General features: G+C 45.9%; 1 protein-coding gene across 2 annotated transcripts in view; it reads left to right on the top strand.

The window, feature by feature from the left end:
* ESYT1 (extended synaptotagmin 1) overlaps positions 1-19,721 on the top strand; it is a 141,122-nt gene that overhangs the window by 28,682 nt on the left and 92,719 nt on the right. The gene's annotated exons all lie outside the window — the stretch shown is intronic.

Raw genomic sequence — 19,721 nt, 5'->3', positions numbered from 1 at the left:
GTTGCTCGGCGAGGAGGAGCGGCGAGTGGTGTCCAGGTCCTCGAGGAGGTCCTCCGAGAATGCTATGCCTCCGTTAGAACCGATTCCCTCGAGGAGGGCTTCTCTTAGTGAGATGCCTCCTCTGGAGCCCATTCCCTCGAGGAAACCCTCGTTTAGTGACTTGCCTCCCTTGGAACCGATTACTCCGCCCCGTGATTCAGTGTGGCGTCCACCTTCGGGGCCATCTAGCCCGGGGCATAGCAGGAAGCAGGACGAGTTCTTCCGAACTCCCTATCAAGCCTGGGCGACGTCCAGAGAAGCACCGACTCTCCCACCTTTGCGATCGACCGCATCGAGTCCGATCTGCTCCTTGGAAGCGTCTGATCCAGTCTCGCACAGAAGGACTCGATCCCCTTCCAGGCATCGAGAGGGGCATCGGTCCAGGCACTCTTCGAAGCATTCCTCTCGACACTCAACCGTCTCGCCTCAGAAGAAATTGCCTCGGTTGGGGTATGCTGCTTCGACTGGGTCTCCTCCTCCGGGCCCGGAGTTCGAGGACCCCGAAGTTTTCTACTCGTCCTGTTGCTCACAGGCCTCTTTGGAGCCTGAGGCTTCGTCTTCTTCTAGTCCGTCTCGAGGACCGGCGACGGCGGACCAACTGTCCTTTTCGTCGTTCCTCAGACAGATGGCGGATGACTTGGACATTACTCTGGATGCGGGGTCTCGATATTCCAAAGAGTATCTCGATACCATGCACTTACCTCGGCCTCCGGCAGAGTCCTTGCGGCTCCCCCTGCATAAGCTCCTCGACCAGACCTTCATGCGCTGCTTCGAGTCTCCTTACTCTATCCCTGCGGTCCCTGGCAAATTGGACTCACGGTACCGCACGGTACATCATAAAGGCTTCGAGGGACCTCAGCTTTCGCACCAGTCCCTCCTGGTCGAATCCTCGCTTAAGCGGTCTCATTCTGGCCAGGTCTACGCTTCCGTACCTCCGGGCCGCGAAGGCAGAACCATGGATAAGTTTGGGCGACGCATCTATCAGCTGCAATTGTACATACAGAGTATACTGATTAACTATAACATAATGATTAAGGAATTGCACTTTTCAAAGTGCCTCATCCTCTTATCTCTTCTCACACACACACACACACACACACACGCTTGGAAATGCCATGGCATGCACAATTATGAAGGGGTTGTGCTGTGGGTATGATTTGGGTGGACCAGAAAAAATATGCATGAATTTAAATTTTTATTAATGAAATAAACAAATTAGACACAAACTAAAATTGGGGGGGAAGCATATAGAGCCTGGTTCCTGGAACTCCTTCTACTCCCTCTATATGTATATCTACGTGCATATACCCATCTTTCCTTGTAACTATATTACCCACGTATTTATGTCTATATCTTGAGTCTGTTTTGTCTTTATATGTACATTATATCGCTGTTTATCTCTATTTTGTGTCGGTGCCTGTATGTTTGTATGTATGTGACGTGTGGGTTTATATTGAGTAGATAACGGCAGATAAGCCTGTACGGTCCATCCAGTCTGCAAAAAAGGACCTCATATTTCCTTGTCATCAGCAGCAGATAAAACCAGAGATGAGAGGGTTATGACCATCCACCAGCAGGCAGAGATCACAAAGGCTGAGCTCTGTCATATATAGGATGGTAAGCTTTCTGGTAAGCCAGTATTCTCTATCTCCCAGCAGGTGGATGGATAGTCTCTCCCAAGCTCCTGGTCTTCTTGGCTACTTTGCTTCTCAGCTCAGTGAAGCTTGGAGGGTGTTTAGGCTAAATGGTGCTTATTTAAGGGGGTACAGCTGATGGTGCCAGATCCTTCCCCACCCCATTCTCCCTCCTTACAGAAAAAGGGGGCACTTTTTGGCATTTTCAAAATGCTTGCGGCCACATTTTAGTTCTGAGCCACTGCAAACTGCATCGGGTTTGTTAGCCCTTTGCAGTGGTGAGTACACCTTTAAGTTTCTTTTTCTTTCTATCTCGGCTGGGACTATAAAGTGCTGCTCTTTCGCTGGGATGTGAAGAGAACTGGCAGGGCAGGATTTGGGATGTCCCTCGGGGTCAGAGCCTTCAGATTTGGCGTTGGTGGTGGCAGGGCCATTGGGTGGTCTTGTAACTCAGTCACGGGCACCTGTGGCCATTCTGAAGCCTAAGTTTCAAGCTCTGCAGGTGAGAGGTCTCCTTGCTGTTTTATCAGCCAGCTAATTACAGTACCTCTTTCTTCGATTATTACACTGGTTGCCAGTGGAAGCACGAGTAATGTTCAAATTGTCTTTGTTTCCAGTTGGTTTGGGAATTGGCCCCTACCGACCTGTTATCTCATTTCGTGCTATATAATCCCGTGAGGGTAACCAGGAATTGTAACTTATTTACATACCCGAAGATTTTAGGCTATAAAGTTAGGTCTTTTTTAGACAGGATGTTTGCATTTCAAGCAAGTAAACAGTCCTGGTTGGGTAACTATATTAGCGGAGCCAGGTTATCTTATGGCGCCTTCCAAAAAGAAATTAAGACAGTATTATTTGATAAATTTATCTCTTAATTCGATGTTTTTAATCTTAATATAATAATTTTACTGCTTTTACTTAACCTTTTATTGTCTTTTTAGTTAATATGCTGTATTCTCATTTTTATATTGTACTTCGCTGATTGTCCAGTTTTTCTCTCTTGTGTAAACCGCCTAGAATTCTTTTGATTGTGGCAGTATACAAAAATAAAGTTATGTTATATTATGTATGTTATTATGTGAGTCTTCTTGGCATTTCTGTCAGCTGGTGTTTTTGCATCTAATTATGATGCCTGACTAACTTGGGACATTTATAATAATATGAAAACCCCCCTAAAAGGGAGTGGGGCTGGTGGAGTTAATTGAGAAATTGGGGAGAGTGGTGGTTTTGGTCACATTGAGTTTTAAAAGCAGATTTGCTTTCTGTCGTGGAAAATAATGGTGATTTCTGAGTGTCATTTCTGACACTGCAGTAGAATTGTATCAATTTGAAATGTATTTTTTCCCCTGAGGTCAGTTACTTACTGGTCTGGTGAGCTGTATTGGTGAATAGGCTGGATCATATTACTGTTCATTTATATGTAAATTCTCATATCAACTTCATGTTTGTGCCTTATGTGGTCATATTCTTTTCAGAAAGAAAAGCAATAAGACAAAACTGCACAAACCTAAATGGATAAACAAAGGAGCAGAAAAGACCAGACAATACAATCTTTATTTATATACCGCCAATACCTTCATGAAGTTCACAGCGGTTTACCTAAATAATTATGAAGATACAAATTATTAAATAGTACTACAATATTTTGGAATTATTAATAACAAATTCTTGAAATAGATAGGTCTTTTTTGAAAATCTTAACACTAGATTGCTGTTTAATATTAGTCGGTAAAGTTTTCCAAAGTTGTGCTGCTTGATATACCCATGTGGAGTTAAAAGATCTATTGTATCTTATATTCTTAACTAGTATTTAAGCCCATTACATTAACGGGTGCTAGAATATATGTCTTGTCTGTCTTTCTTTATTTCTGTCTCTCTTCCTCCTGCTGTCTTTCTTTCTGTCTGTCTCTCTCCCTGACCCCCTTTGTCTGTCTTTCTGTGTCTCTCCCTGCCCCTGTGTCTTTCTTCTTTTCTTTCTGTCTTCCTCCCTCCTGCTGTCTGTCTTTCTTTCTATCTGTCTCTCTCCCTGCCCCCTTTTCAGCAGCATTTCTCTCCCCCATCCATTTCCCTGTGCAGCATTTCCCCCACCCACTTCCCTGTGCAGCAGCAGCATTTCAATCCCCCCACACTTCCCTGTGCAGCAGCCGCAGCAGCAGCATTCCTTCCCCCTCCATTTTTCTGTGCAGCAGAAACAGCATTTTCCTCCCCCCCACTTCCCTGTACAGCAGCTGCAGCAGCATTCCCTCCCACTCCATTTCCCTCCCCTCCCACTTCCCTGTACAGCAGCTACAGCAGCATTCCCTCCCCCTCCATTTCCCTCTGCCCACACCACTTCCCTGTGCAGCAGCAGCGTTTTCCCCTACCCCCCTTTCCCTTCCCATGATCTGGCCGGCTTCCTTAGTCCCTTGCCGCCCCCCCCTTTCCTTCCCGCGGTCCCGACAAACCTGCCGACTCCAGCAGCGTCCGCAGCACTCTACACACGCTGCTTCGGGCCTTCTACGTGGCAGAACAAATCAGGGCAGTAGAAGGCCCCGAAGCAGCGTGTGTAGAGTGCTGCGGACGCTGCTGGAGTTAGTAGGTTTGTTGGGACCGCGGGAAGGGGGGGCGGCAAGGGACTAAGTGAGCCTGTCAGAGGGTGGGAAGGGATGGGAGGGTCAGACTGTGATGGGAGGATTAACGGGGGTTCAGGTGGTTCTTTTGTGAAGTTTATTTTTAAGTTCAAAGCCGCGGCGGTGGCTTCTCTCTCGATCCCCGCCTGCATCAGAAGCCTTCTCTGACGCAGGTGCGGCTCGAGAGAGGAGTTACCGCAGCGGCTTTGAACTTCAGCCATGTAAATAAAGAGGGGGGTAGTGTCTCTGCTGTAGAGTTTTTTGCCTTTCCCCCCTTCCCTCCGGCTCTGATGGAGGAAAATCTGGAGGTCTGCGAGTGTGGGGCAGTTGTAAACGTGCATGCACATCACCTTCAGAGGCAAACTGTATTGTGCGAGCAGGAAAGCCAGCGTTTTCCAATTTGTCTGGCGGTCACTGGAAAGCTAAGCGCGCATGCGCACTCTGCGGACCATGGAACTACAGATCAGGGATCAGGGAACATGGCGGTTAGAATACGCATGCGCGCTTAGCATTTTATTATAGTAGATGACTGTATACTGAAAAGTGTCATTATTTCTCAGATTCAAAGATGGATTTTTAGAAAAATTAAAGAGTTGAGGCATATAATCTGGAGTTTCTCCAAAACTGAAGCATTTGGTGTCACCAATAGGAAGTGGAAAGAAAACAGACTCGACATGGACCATATTTCAGCTACAAAGCCTGCATCAGGAGTCCTCAGGTTGTCAATTTAACAATAAAAATAATAAGCCAATGTGATAAAATCCAAGAGTTCTGGAGAGCTGTTGTTTCCTTTTCACAGGATGTCTTGAAATCTCACATTGCTATGTCTGCGTTAAATATGATGTTCTCTAAATTTTCTCTACTGGATATGCTTACTACATCAGAGAAATTGTTCCTTCGTAAATGTTATATAGTTGGAGGAACAAGCTTCATGAATTGATGACATGGGAAGCGAGAACAGCTCATTACCGGGTTTTCAGGGTTTCCCCAATGAATATGCACGAGATTTATTTGCATGCACTGCTTTCATTGTATACTAATAGATCTCATGCATATTCATTGGGGAAATCCTGAAAACCTGACTGGATTGCGGCCCTCGAGGAGGGACTTTGACACTCCTGACTGGGAGTAAGTGGGGGTTTTGAGGGGTTTGTTTGGTTAATAGGGGTAGGTTGGAGGGTTGGCGATTAGGAGTTTAAGTGCCCAGAGAGATTGTCTGCATAGTCCTTGGTTTGCTTTGCATTTACTGTTTAACTTGGCATGGGGGTTATAAGAACCCAGACCCTCATTTTTGGACAATGGGATTTTCTGTATTATTTGTACCTGTATACAGTGAATGTTTGCAACTGTGTTCTCTGTTTAATAGAGAGATGTTGGGGGAAAAAAAAAGCAAAGCAGCAAATCCAACAAGAGCTGCAGTGAAAATGAGTAACCAAACGGAAAACAAAAGGAACTGCAGGCAAAATGTACAAGATGCAGGCTAGTTTATTATATCAAATTTCAATGTGGTTAAATATTACCACCCTTTAAACAAACCTAAGGACCCAACACGGTCCGTGTTTCGGTTAACACGCCTTCTTCAGGGGCCCTAACAAATATAAATAGACATTGCTAAGAATATATGAAACCTAACAAATATAAATAGACATATATTCTTAGCAAAGTCTATTTATATTTGTTAGGGCTCCTGAAGAAGACATGTTTACCGAACCACGGACCGCGTCGGGTCCTTAGGTTTGTTTAAAGAGTGGTAATATTTAACCGCATTGAAATTTGATATAATAAACATAGCCTGCATCTTGTACATTTTGCCTGCAGTTCCTTTGGTTTTTCGGGGGGGGGGGGGGGAAAGCTTCAGTTTTGAAGGTCTGGTCTTCTCTACTCCTTTGTTTATTTGTCTTATTCTTCTCGGCAAAAGATATCCTATGTCTATGCTGTAAATTATTGTTTTTCTTAGCCTGGGACGTTGGCCACAGGAATCAGCTCTGTGGGTGCTTTAGTGTTTCCAATATTGAGCAAATGTCTTCATTTTGTCCACGTATGGATAAATATGATGGTTTCAGCACCCTTAATCATTATGAACTTAATCATTATTAATCATTATGGATTCCAACAATGTTTTCTCTCATTTTTTGCTGGCCCATGTGTGCAAGAAAAACATTTGGTGCCCAAGTTGCTCAACATGTGAGGCATAGCTTATTTTAAAAAAAAAAAAAAATCATGTGCACTTCCTTTCTGACTCGTGTGCACGCACTCATGCGCATGGCTTAGAGGCTCTGCTGTATTTCATATAAGAATCTTTTGTACGAAATATGTTTCCTGCTTTTATGTGGGTATCTATTGTCTGAATTTGAGCTGTGGGTTAGACTGTCAGGGCCAGTTTGCAAGTCCAGCCTTTTGGATAACCAGCCTCTAGCTTTCTCATTCCGTGTCGGTAGTTGTAACGCTCGCAGACAGTGTCCAGTGCGCCATGGCTGTGTTCTTATGCATTCATGTAGTTTTTGTGCCACCTTCCTCAGTTTACAGCTTTCTCAGCCTTTTCCAGATTGAATTTAAGGGATCAGCTGACTGACTGCCCAGAAAATCCCAGCTCCAGGGGTTTAACCTTGCTCCACTGCTGCTTGCTGTGTGCTGCTCCATAGCTATATGTCTTAAGCTGATCCATCGCTTGAGAGCATGTGTGGTTCCATCATAGAGCACAGCTTAGTCACTGGCTGTTGCTCTATTTCCGGAGTTGAGAACAACCTCTTGTCTGGCTGTTGGGCACAGCAAGGTGCTTTCCTTGGCTGTCGAATGTTTATCCTTGGTGCAGGGGAGGGTGTGCGTGTCTTCTTCCCTGATGTCCACCTAGGTTTTGGACACTGCTCATCCTTGGCGTCACAGAGTTCACTCCCTTATCATCTCTGGGTGCTCTGGTGGCTCAAGTTCAGTTTGTTCGACACCAAACTTTGGCAGTTGACCTAGCAGTTTAGTTCTTTGCAATGAGTGGAACAGGCCTAACTCTTTGGCGGCCTGGTGCACAGTTTTTGGTCATTCCTTCAGTGGTGCAGATGGTTACGTTTGGGATAGAGCTCCTTCAATTGGGCAGTCCTTATGTTGTTTCTTGGAGACAGCAGTATGCTGAGTTTCAAGAACTCTAGGTGGCCATTCAGAGAGGGGCTCAGTGTGGGGCAGGAACGCAGAAAGCTCATTCCTGCCCAGAACAGTACTGGACCACCAGGGATTCAAAAAGGTACACAGGGGGAGGTGGGAAGAAGGAAAAAAAAAATTGGCAGTCGGCTGGGACAGGAGATGGGAGGAATCCCTCCCGTCTCGGCCCACCCCACCAGGCCGTACGGTAGGCTCGACAGAGGCCTGCCACAAGTCCGGGAGGGGGTAGGTGGGTGATGAACTGAGTATAAGCTGAGACCCCCATTTTTGGGTCATTTTTTGGCCCCAAAATCTCGGTTAATATTTGAGTATTTACAGTATTTAAACATCTCTATCATAGCTCCCCTCTCCTGCCTTTCCTCCAAAGTATATATATTGAGATTGTTAAATCTGTCCCCATACGTCCCCACACACCATTTTAGTAGCCTTCTTCTGGACTGAATCCATCCTTTTTATATTTTTTTTGAAGGTGTGGTCTCCAGAATTGCACACAATATTCTAAATGAGGTCTCACCAGAGACTTATACAGAGGCATCTTTTGATGTATTTTTTCACCAGTTTTCTACTCATGCCTCTATTTACTTTTTGGAGCTATTTTGCCCCAGGCAGAGACAAATAGGTATACACTTATTTTGTATAATTCTTTCCAACTTTCTATTGAGTTAGACAGAATAAAAAGGTGCTTATGAAGCAGTGGCATAGCCAGACAACCTGTTTTGGGTGGGCCTGAGCCCACAGTGGGCGGGCATCTCTTTCCTTCCCTTCCCAACTCCCAGCCCATGCAGCAAGAAATAGCTAAAAAGAAGAAGAAAACCCCCCCCCAACAAATTTTTAGATTGAATCAGGTTGGGCAGACTGGATGGACTATTTGGGTCTTTATCTGCTGTCATTTACTATGTTTCTATGTTTCTCTTCAGGTCGCCAGCAGCGGTTCCTACCTGGATGCCTTTCTTCTGAAGCAAAAGGCACACATATCAGAGGGAAGGCTTCCAGGTCAGCCATCGGCAGCATGTAGGAACTGCTGTCTGTGGCCTGTGGCTGCTGGATGGGCTGACCTGAGCCCAAACTGGGTGGACCAAGCCCACCCCATGGTTACACCCCTGTTATGAAGTGAGTTGCAAGGTGCATTGGAGTTCTGTGGGAGTTACTAGCCCCTCATATTGAATAAATGCATTCTTGGATCCAGAATGGCTACAGACCTGGCATCTGAGCTCTCTCTTTTCCCTGTCTCGGACTTCCTTTGGCCTGCCTTGACTGCAGTTCTGATCACATTTTGATCATGCATGGAATATGGGCTTCTTCCCGCTTGCTACACTCATATGCAAGCTTTCTGCTTTTGGGTGAGATACCCTCTACACGAAGGACTTACCCATGGTGGCATCAGAGCGGTACAGTAGATTGAGGCAGATGTGAGCTGTAAGTTATGGTGTGTGGTGGTAACTGGTGGAACGTGATGTGAATCTGGCTCGCAGGCTCAAGAACAGGCAGGGCTGGTTTGTGTGTGCTCCAATTACATTTAGGCACTGTTTACAAAAAGCATACTTTCCCAGCTCCTGCCCCCTTAGGAGCACCATGCTACAGTGAATGCAGAACATTCACATATTTTTCAGCTTTTTCTCTCCTGGCTGTGAAAGATCTTTCGAGAGTCAGAAGGTAACCCCTTGCCTAGTGTACTTATGGAGCAGGGTTGATAAACCGTGTCAGTCCACTACCCATTTGTCCAAGGATTCTCTAAGATCCAGCAGAAGGGCATTCCAAATGCTAAACAGAGCAGATGGGTGGAGACATATCAAATTTGCCAAAAAGTTGGAATTAATAACCAGTTTGAGAAGACCTGAGGTCCTATGCAGATCAGTACTGGGTCAAATAATGGGCTAAGAAAAGTGGGAGTTTAGATTGGTGAATCTTGAATATTATTAACATAATTTTGTGATGGGGAGCCAGTGTGCAGAATTTAGGAGGGGGGTTATGTGATTGTATTTCCTTGATGGTAGTGGTCTCCGAGTTGCAAACACATGATTTCAATCCTTATATAGGGCATTGGAGTAATCGAGCAGGCTAAGCAATAAGATGTTAACAAGGATCGAGAGAGAGGATTTATATCAAATGACAAATCTAGTGGATCATCCTTAACCTAAACAGACAGCGGCCGATAACAGTTGAAAGTTAAGGATAGAGTCAATTATAACCCCTAGAATCCTAATAGAGGACACCCCAGGCATTGGTGTTGAAAGGATAGTGTCTCTTTTTTCTGAGATAGTGACTGCTCTGGATTTATTTGAGTTAACATAAGAAAATAAGAATTGCCATACTGGGATAGACCGACGGTCCATCAAGCCCACTGTCCTATTTCCAACTGTGGCCAACCCAGGTCCAAAGTATCTAGTTAACTCTCAAGTAGCAAAACATTTCTTGCTGCTTATCCTAGGAATAAACAGTGGATTTCCCCAAGCCATCTCAATAGTGGCCTATGGACTTCTCTTTTAGGAAATTATCCAAACCTTTTTTAAACCCTGCTAAGCTAACTGAATTTCATTAAGTTGGTTCTCTGGTTGCCATATCTCAAAAAAGATATAGAGGCTCTTTTTTTCAAAGCACTTAGACTCACAAGGAGAAATGCTAAATAAATAGTCATCCAACTTAATTAGTAAAAAGAGATTAGGTTCTTACCTTGCTAATATATTTTCTAGTAGACAGGTGTGTTATTCTGGAAGGACAGGCAATATCCCAGTGCACCTGAGCCGTGCAGAAGGAATCCATTCCAGCTTCTGAATCCCTCCTCTTTCACTAGAGGGCTTTGCTGCCCCCTAAATTTTGTACCAAAGCAAACGATAGCCCCATAGAGAAATACTTGTGAAGGAGGAGTACCGGGGAAACTCCCTGAAGTACAACTCCGTTTTGCTCTGAAATCATAATAAACATGTTAAACATTGCCATTGAACAATCAAAACAGAAACTTATGTGGCACAAGTATAACCCCAAAGTGTTATAGCAATAGTTTAGTCTTTATACCCTTAAAGACTTACCGACATGCAAATATGTTTGGATTCGAATTATCTGCAGTAGGTAACTGACAGGGTGGGGCTCAAGAATGACACATCTATCTACTAGAAAAAATATTACCAAGGTAAGAACTTAAACTCTTTTTTTAGTGCAATAAATGTGTCATTCTGGATGGATGGAACATACAAAAGCAGTCTCAGAAATCTAGGCCTACTGTGCTGGCTCATAACATTGAGGACCTAAAGCAGTGTTTCCCAATCCTGTCTTGGAGGACCACCAGCCAGTCAGGTTTTTGGGATAACCCTAATGAATATGCATGAGAGAGATCTGCATATAATGGATGCGAAAGGCATGCAAATCTGCTCCATGTATATTCATTAGGGCTATCCTGAAAAACTGACTGACTGGTGGTCCTCCAGGACAGGGTTGGGAATCAATGACCTAAAGGCGGAATACTTCCTTGCCACTTCATCCACACTGCAAAAGATGGAAAATGTATGCAGTGTGGACCAAGTCACTGCCCTATATATCTCCTCAGGGAAGACCGTCTGAGCTTTCGCCCATGAAGAAACCACCTTCTAATGAGATGTGCCTTTATGGAAACTGGCACCAGTTTTCCACAGGCAATATATGTTGATGAAATGGCCCTATGGATCCACCTGGAGATTGAGGCCTTGAAGGCTGGTGCGCCCGTCTAGCCTGACTAGTGAGCATAAAAAGATGGCCAGATAGCCTGAACTTGTTGGTGACCTCAAGTTATCAGAGAAGCACTCTTCTCACATTCAACATTTTCAGAATCCAGTACTTCTTAGAACTTGTGGACTGAAATATCGGCAACCAGACTTCTTGATTGAAATGGAAAGTGGAAACAACCTTCAGCAAAAGGGATGGAATGGTGCACAAAGAAACTCTGGCCTCTCTGAATCTGAGGTAATGGCCACAAGAAAAATCGTCTTGAGTGTCAGATCTCTCAAGGATACTTCCTTCAGCGGCTTGTAAGGAGCTTTGCTGAGGCCTTGCAAAACCATGTGAAGGTTCCATATAGAGAACAGGTGTTTACCCAGGGCTTGAGATGCAGTGCCCCCTTTAGTGCTGGAAAGTTTCTCATGCCTTAGGCTCTTTGAATCTGAGTAGAGTGGTAATGACTGCCTCTGAGTATCTCTTGAGTACTAATGCCACATGCTCAAGACCCATGCTGTAAGAGCAAAGCTATCCGGTTGTACTCGTAAGTTACATAAGTTACATAAGAACCGCCATCTCCGGATAGACCTTCAGTCCATCAAATCCTGTGATCCGCACACGCGGAGGCCCAACCAGGTGTACACCTGGCGTAATTTTAGTCACCCATATCCCTCTATGCCTCTCGTAAGGAGATGTGCATCTAGTTTGTTTTTAAATCTTAGGACGGTGGATTCTGCAATAACCTCCTCTGGGAGTGCATTCCAGGTGTCCACCATTCGCTGCGTGAAGCAGAACTTCCTGATATTTGTCCTGGACTTGTCCCTCCCCAGCTTCAGTCCATGTCCTCTTGTCCGTGTCACATTGGACATTGTAAATAACTTATTTTCCTGTTCTATTTTGTCGATTCCTTTCAATATTTTGAAAGTCTCAATCATATCCCCTCACAGTCTCCTCTTCCCAAGGGAGAACAATCCCAGTCTCCTAAGTCGTTCCTCATATTCCAAGTTCTCCATACTTTTTACTAGCTTCGTTGCTCATCTCTGCACCCTCTCCAGCAGTTTTATATCCTTCTTTAGGTTGGGAGACCAATGTTGGTCACAGTATTCCAAGTGTGGTCTCACCATTGCTCTATAAAGCGGCATTATAACCCTCTCTGATCTACTCGTGATTCCCTTCTTTATCATGCTTAACATTCTATTTGCTTTATTTGCCGCTGCCGCACATTGTGCTGACGGTTTCAGGGTCCTGTCTATCAGTACAACCAGGTCCTTTTCTTGTTTGCTCTTACCCAAAGTTGCACCTGACATTTTATACTCATGTTCCTTTTTCTTTCTGCCTAAATGCATTACTTTGCACTTTTCCACATTAAACTTCATCTGCCATTTCTCTGCCCATTTCTCTGCCTGACACAAGTCACTCTGGAGTTCCTCGCTATCCTGCGATCTGATTGCCCGGCATAGCTTTGTATCATCTGCAAACTTGATGATCTCACTGGATGTTCCTTCTTCTAGGTCATTGATGAAAATGTTAAATAAGATGGGCCCAAGTACCGAGCTAGTCACTTTCTCCCAGTCTGAGAACTTCCCATTTATGCCCACTCTCTGCTTTCTGTTCTCCAGCCATTTGTCTACCCATCTTAGTACATCTACCTCTATTCCATGGCTTTGTAGTTTCCTGAGAAGTCTTTTATGTGGAACCTTGTCGAACGCTTTCTGGAAGTCCAAGTATATTATGTCCACCGGTTCTCCACTATCAATTTGTTTGTTCACAGTCTCAAAAAATTGAAGTAAATTCGTCATTCATGATTTCCCTTTCCTGAAGCCATGTTGACTGGCTCTCATCAGGTCGTGTGTATCCAAGTGCCGGACTATGCTATCTTTAATCAGTGCTTCAACCATCTTTCCAGGGACAGATGTAAGACTCACAGGTCTGTAGTCTGAAGACACACTAGTCTGTATGGCCAATTTGGAGCCACTAGAATGACCACTCCCGGATAGCTTGCAATCCTGTAGAGAATCCAGTCTATCATAAGCCACGGAGAAAACACGTAGAAGAGCTCACTCTTCGGCCATGGCTGGACCAGTGTCCAGACCCACAATTCTAAACTAAACTAAACTAAACCTTGGGTTTATATACCACACCATCTCCACGAATGCGGAGCTCGGCACGGTTTACAAGAAGAAGGATGAGAGAGGAACTACAGTGGAGAGATTAAAGAGTTAGGTGTAAAGGGGAAGGTGAGAGGCCTAAGAGGGGGGAAGTGTTACAGTTTTGAGAATAGCCAGGTTTTTAGGTGTTTGCAATTCTGGGCTCAGATCTTTGGCTGAAGAATCTATCTGCCTTCTTGTTTCTTGCTGTTGCCATCAGATCGAACATTGGGTGACTCCAGCGATGATCAGTGGCTTGTATGGCTGCTGCAGACAAGTGTCCAGTCACTCGGACACAACCTCCTGCCGTGTTGAAGAAACCTCCCAGGTATTCCAGAGATTGGGATTGGAACCAGTTGGCTCTTTCGGAAATCCACTATGCAACCCAGGCCCTGCATGACTCGGACCATGTGAGCCATCGTTTGTTCTCCTGGGAACGACGGAGCTCTGAGCCAGTCCAAATATGGATGAATCTGCAAGCCCATGTTTCTCAGACTCTGTCCCTTCTGCCTTGCTGCACTGTATGCTTGGAGCAGGCTGTCTGAGTCCCTAAAGTGGGCTCTGTCTCTGGCAGTGTTCAGGGCCCAGCTAAAAGCCCACCTCTTTAAGAGTGCTTTCGACTCCTAATACCTCTCACCTTGGGTTCTGCATCCCCAACTCTATATGTCATGTCTGACTGTCCAAGTTAGATTGTAAGCTCTTCTGAGCAGGGATTGTCTATAAATATCAAAATGTACAGCGCTGCTTACGCCTTTCAGCATTATATAAGTGATAAGTAGTAAAAAAGGATGGGGGAGATAAAGACATTGAAAGGGTAGATAGTGAACATGGGGGGAGGATAAGGACAAGGATACAATGAGAATTCTGGAAAAGAGGTGTGATAGACACCTAGGTGAGACAGGCACATAGAACCGTGAAGCTGAAAAAGCGGTGGAATGGTGACACTGAGGGACACAAGGGAAATGCTGAATCAAGGAGAGGTAGGGCCACAGGCTGGATGGAATGGGGAGAAAAAGAGCCAAGCCCTATGGAAGGGGCACAGAACGAGGGCAGACACTGAAAGGAATGAGAGAGTGAAGAGAAGATGAAGAAAACAGAAACCCAGAGACTACAAAAGTAGATAAAAGGGTTTTGGGGTTTTTTTTTGTTCTTGCTTGAGGATAAAGCAGCATTATAGTTGTGTTAATATACGTTTATAAATTGAAAATGGAAATAAGGTGATTTTTTTATTGAACTAATTTTAATAAATTTTTGACTAGCTTTATGAGTCCCAAACCCCCTTCCTCAGTTCAGGAAAGGATACCTTAACAGCAGTGACCTGAGGAAGGAGATTTTGGCCTCTGAAAGCTAATAGAACAATGTATTAGTCCAATAACATGGGATCTTATTTTCCATTTTTGTTTTATTTCTATTTGATGATTGGTATTTGTTAGTCTTTTTAAATTTACATCTGTTGCTTTTTATTTTTCACAGTACTAGGGGACATGTGTCGCTGTTTCTGTGGTTCTGCATTGTATGGAGAATCTGGCTTCTTAGGGTGCAGTTTCATTGCTGTCTACATATTTTGTTTTTAGTTTGCGGTTACACTTCCCCTTCCGTATTCGCGAATTCTGTATCTACGGATTCGGTTATTTGCGATTTTTGACCAAAAGATAAATTTTAATTTGGGGGGCTTTTTTTAGCCCTGTAAGTCCCCCCCCCCTTAAGCCTTACCTGGTGGTCCAGCGGGTTTTCAGGCAGGAGCGATCTTCCCACGCTCCTGTCCCGTGCAGATCACTCGCAGGAAATGGCTCGAGAGATTACGGGAGCTCAAGGCAGCCATTTCCTGTGAGCGATCTGCACGGAGCAGGAGCGTGGAAAGATCGCTCCTGCCTGAAAATCCGCTAGACCACCAGGTAAGGCTTAAGGGGGGGCTTATAGGGCTAAAAATAGCCGTGGGAAGCCGGGGAAAAGGGCAGAACCGGCCCGAATATTATTTGCGGTTTTTCCATATTCGAGTGCCAGCTCTGCCCCTAACCCCCGCAAATACGGAGGGGGAAGTGTACTTATTCTATTCTGGGTAGTGTATCTGTGTTCTGTGTGTACGAAAAAGACATGCTTGATTATGCAGGATCGAGCTGTACTAATCTGGCATGTTTAGTTTTACAAATGGGTGCTCACTGTGATGTTTAAGATGCTACCTTTTCCCAGGTACACCCTTGTTGTGTGACTTGTGCATTTGTACTAAAAATAACTTTTTTCTATAGAGGAGAGGATGCTAAAAATGATTGGTCCCGGGTGTCAAGTATGCTAGGTACGCCACTGAGTTGAAGGATAACAAATAATTTCCAGCCTGTGACCCCTCGAAGATAGGGATAAACAAGGGAACATTAATCCCCATAGAGAGCACCATGAACTGAGAAAATAATGCAAACAATGTCCTAAGAAAGGTAGACATAGAGCAGTGGTCTCAAACTTGCGGCCTGGGGGCCAGAAAGGGCCCGCCAGGTACTATTTTGCGGCCCGCAGTCTATACTAGTGCTGTCCGCTCTTTGCAGTGTCCTCTGGCCTCCCCCCTGGCCTCCAGAGGAGGGGCGGGACCGCGGCAGAGGGAATGTGCTGCGGAGGCCGATGGCAGCCTGCAAGGAATGTTAAAGCACTGGTATTCCTCTCTGCAGGCATGGTAATTAGCTGAAACTAAGACCGGAAGGCCAGGGGAGAAGCTGGAGGACGCTGCAAAGAAGGGGGAAGCATGCAGGCCCTTGGGGGGGGGGGGGAAGATTTATAAACTATAAAGAGTTTTACCTCATGCAAAATTGTCATTTCTATAATAAGACATTAACTTTTTTTTCCTGCGGCCCTCCATGTACCTACAAATCCAAATGTGGCCCTGCAAAGGGTTTGAGTTTGAGACCACTGACATAGAGGAAGTTTAGTGCACACTCAGGGTGTGCATAACGAAGCACATTAAGGAGCATGGCCTGCTCCTTGTTCGTGCGCTGCAAGGGGGCACTACCGCTAACATAATTTCCTGAAGCGAATGAAGTGGAGGGGAGGGGGAGACCCAGAAATGGCCACCTTTACAGCAAGTCTAGCAGCTAGCAGAGGTCAACGTTTATGTCTGTTAGTGTGAGGCCTGCACAGGTGATGACAAGCAGCATCCCTTCCACCTATATTGACAAAGGTGCGAGCAGCTAAGCAGGAAGAGCCACTACAAACTGAAGTGCTAGAATTGTTTATGCTTCTCTGTAGCAGTTTCTTTTGTAACCCAGGGCAACTGAGGCTTCAAATGGGAGAGTGCAGCTCAGCTCCTGCTTTTAGGAGGGGGAGAGAGGAATCACCTCTTGCATACACTGCAGCCTTGCCTGAGACGGAAGTAGACTGCAGTGCAATGGATCTAGCTGGATGGTCCGTGCCCTGTTGAGCCTGAACAGGAGGAATGTGTATATTACAGAAAGAAGGCTGTGCTGTGCATGCAGAGAAAGATGTTGAGGAATGTCCTTTCTTCCCCCCACAATCCAACACCTCTCTCTCATACTTTCTCTCTGGGCTAGATTCACTAAGCAAACCAATCATCTACCGATCGGTTTGAGAGCCCTTTGCGGCCCAATTTCCCTCCGACCCGATTCACTAACCTGTGTACCGATCCGATCCCGATCTGTGCATGCAAATGAGGGGAATCGGCATGCAAAGTAGGAAGGAAGTGATTCACTAAACTTTCTTTTGGCTGGCCGATCAAAAAACTAGCAACTGGTGAGGACCAGTCGCTTGTGCTAAAATCCTGCTCTCTGCCCCGATTCTCCTGCTCTGGCTACCCTGATTCTCCTGCTCTCTGCCTCGACTCTCCTGCCCTGATCAGCCCCGACTTGCCTGCCCTTCCCTGCAGTGCGAGCCCGTGGTTTTAACCCGTGGGTTTAAAGCGGGTTAAAACCATGGGCTCGCAAAGTTAAAAAAAAACAGTAAACAGTAGTAAGTAAAAAAAGAAAGAAACTCTGAAGGGCACAAAGGACCAGCGCATGCGCAGACCATCTACAGTCAAGGAAGATGGTTTGTGCATGCTCAAGGATCGCTCTCCAGCGATCTGTGCAGTCAGTGGGTGGGGGGGGGGAGGCATGCCAACGATTGCCCCCATTTGCATGTAGGCCTCTAGTAAATTTGTCAGCCTGCCTGCAATTGCCCACGGATCTTAGGTTAATGAATCTAGCCCTCTCTTTCTCTGTCCCTGGTTTCCAGCCCTCCCCCATCCCCCTATGGTCTGGTCTAAACAGGGAATAGGTGCATTACAGAAAGCAGACTGATCCTCTATAATAAAACCCTAAGAGCGCATGCGTGCTTACGTTTTTGTGATCCTTGACACCGTGCTGTGTGCCTTCGTGCCGAATTCGATTGGAGGCACCTGGGGCGGCTTCGAGCGGCTTGCGGTATGTGCAGGGTGGCGGTTTGACTCCTACGCTGCTGGGACGCCTCTTCTCACCCCCGGACCAGCAAATGCAGCAGCCACGGGGCATTTGCTAGGCCGGCCCACTTCGATAATGCGAGGTGGGACAGCCTAGCAAAAGCCCCGAGGCTGCCTGGGCTAGTGGATGCTGGACAGCGGGATCGGGTAAGAGGTGCTGCTGGACAGAGGGGAGGTAAAAGGAAGGGAGAAGGCCTACTGCTGGACAGGGGGAGCAGGGAAGAGGTGCTGCTGGACAGGGGGGAGGTAAAACAAAGGGAGAAGGGCTGCTGCTAGACAGGGGGAGCAGTGAAAGGGTGCTGCTGGACAGGGGGGAGGTAAAAGGAAGGGAGAAGGGCTGCTGCTTGATAGGGGGAGCAGGGAAAGGGTGCTGCTGGACATGGGGGAGGTAAAACGAAGGGAGAAGGGCTACTGTTGGACAGGGGGAGCAGGCAAGGGATGGTGGTGGACAGCTGAGGAAAGAGAGAGAAAGAAAGACAGACAGACAGAAAGCAGTCAAGGAGAGAGAGAAAGAAAGAAAGACACACATCTATTCTATCATCCGTTAATGTAACGGGCTTAAAGACTAGTATATGCATAAAGAGGAAAGTGGATATAATGTGGGCACGTTATACGTCCATTTCCTTTTGCAAAGCTGGTAGCATGGTCTCGTGTATCTGCACCGCTAAACTTGGCAACAACAGCCACTGACTCACTGAAGCCCTGCCCTGCACGGTCGCTGAAACCTGTGAGGAACCACATCCTCACAGAGGCACATCCCGTGGTCTCTCACAGTGACAGTGCTTTACAACTTCAGTAAGGGTTGCCATATGGCTCCAGAAAAAGGAGGATGGATTGAGATATCCAGGTTTTACTTCCATTGAAGGCAATGAAAGTAAGGAGGACAGATTAAGACATATGGGTTTACTTCCTATGCTTTAAATGCAAGTAAAACCCGGATGTCTCAATCCGTCCTTTTTCTGGAGCCATATGGTAACCCTTACTGAAGTTGTAAAGCACTGTCACTGTGAGAGACCACGGGATGTGCCTCTGTGAGGATGTGGTTCCTCACAGGTTTCAGCGATCGTGCAAGGCAGGGCTTCAGTGAGTCAGTGGCTGTTGTTGCCAAGTTTAGAGGTGCAGATGTACGAGACCATGCAGGGGTGCCCACACTTTTTGGGCTTGAAAGCTACTTTTAAAATGACCAAGTCAAAATGATCTACCAACAATAAAATTTGAAAAAAAACACAAAGCACACTGTACACAGAGAAAATGTTAATTATTTATATTAAGGGGGTTTTTCAAATAAGTCAAGGCAGATGGCGGTTTAGTAAAAGGGAGCCACAGTGCAAAATATAGACAGCAGATATAAATTCTCAAAACGGACACATTTTGATCACTAAATTGAAAATAAAATCATTTTTCCTACCTTTGTTGTCTGGTGATTTCATGAGTCTCTGGTTGCACTTTCTTTTTCTGACTGTGCAACCAATATTTCTTTTTTCAGCCTCCTGTATGCTTCCTCTCCTCCAGACCTCATTCTCTCCCCCAACTTTTTCTTTCTTTCTCCCTGCCCCCTTCTTTCTTTCTGTCTCCTTGCCTCCCTTTCTCTCTCTCTGCCTGCCCCCTTCTTTCTCTCTCTCTCTCTCTCCCCATGCCCCCTTTCTTTCTGACTCCCTGTTCCCCCTTTCTGTTTCCTTTCTTTCTTTGTCTCTTCCACCCCCTTTCTTTCTTTCTCCCTGCCCTCCCCCAAGCCACTAGGTTTGCCGCCACCACCATCGGGGAACAGGCCCCCAAGCCATCACCCCTCCAAGCTCTCATAAGAACATAACATAAGCATCGCCTCTGCCAAGTCAGACCATAGGTCCATTGTGTCCAGCAGTCCGCTCCCACGGCGGCCCTCCAGGTCTCCCTGTAGAAGCGTCACGCTGACCAGCATTCCACTCCCCGATGTCAATTCTGACGTCGGAGAGAAGTTCCAGGCCAGCCAGGCAGCGATTGGATTTGGATTTTGCGATCAAATATTTTAAATAAACTTGAAACT

This window comes from Geotrypetes seraphini, chromosome 3 (assembly GCF_902459505.1).
Source record: "Geotrypetes seraphini chromosome 3, aGeoSer1.1, whole genome shotgun sequence".
NCBI lineage: Eukaryota > Metazoa > Chordata > Amphibia > Gymnophiona > Dermophiidae > Geotrypetes > Geotrypetes seraphini.
This window is presented reverse-complemented; position numbering and strand designations above follow the sequence as displayed.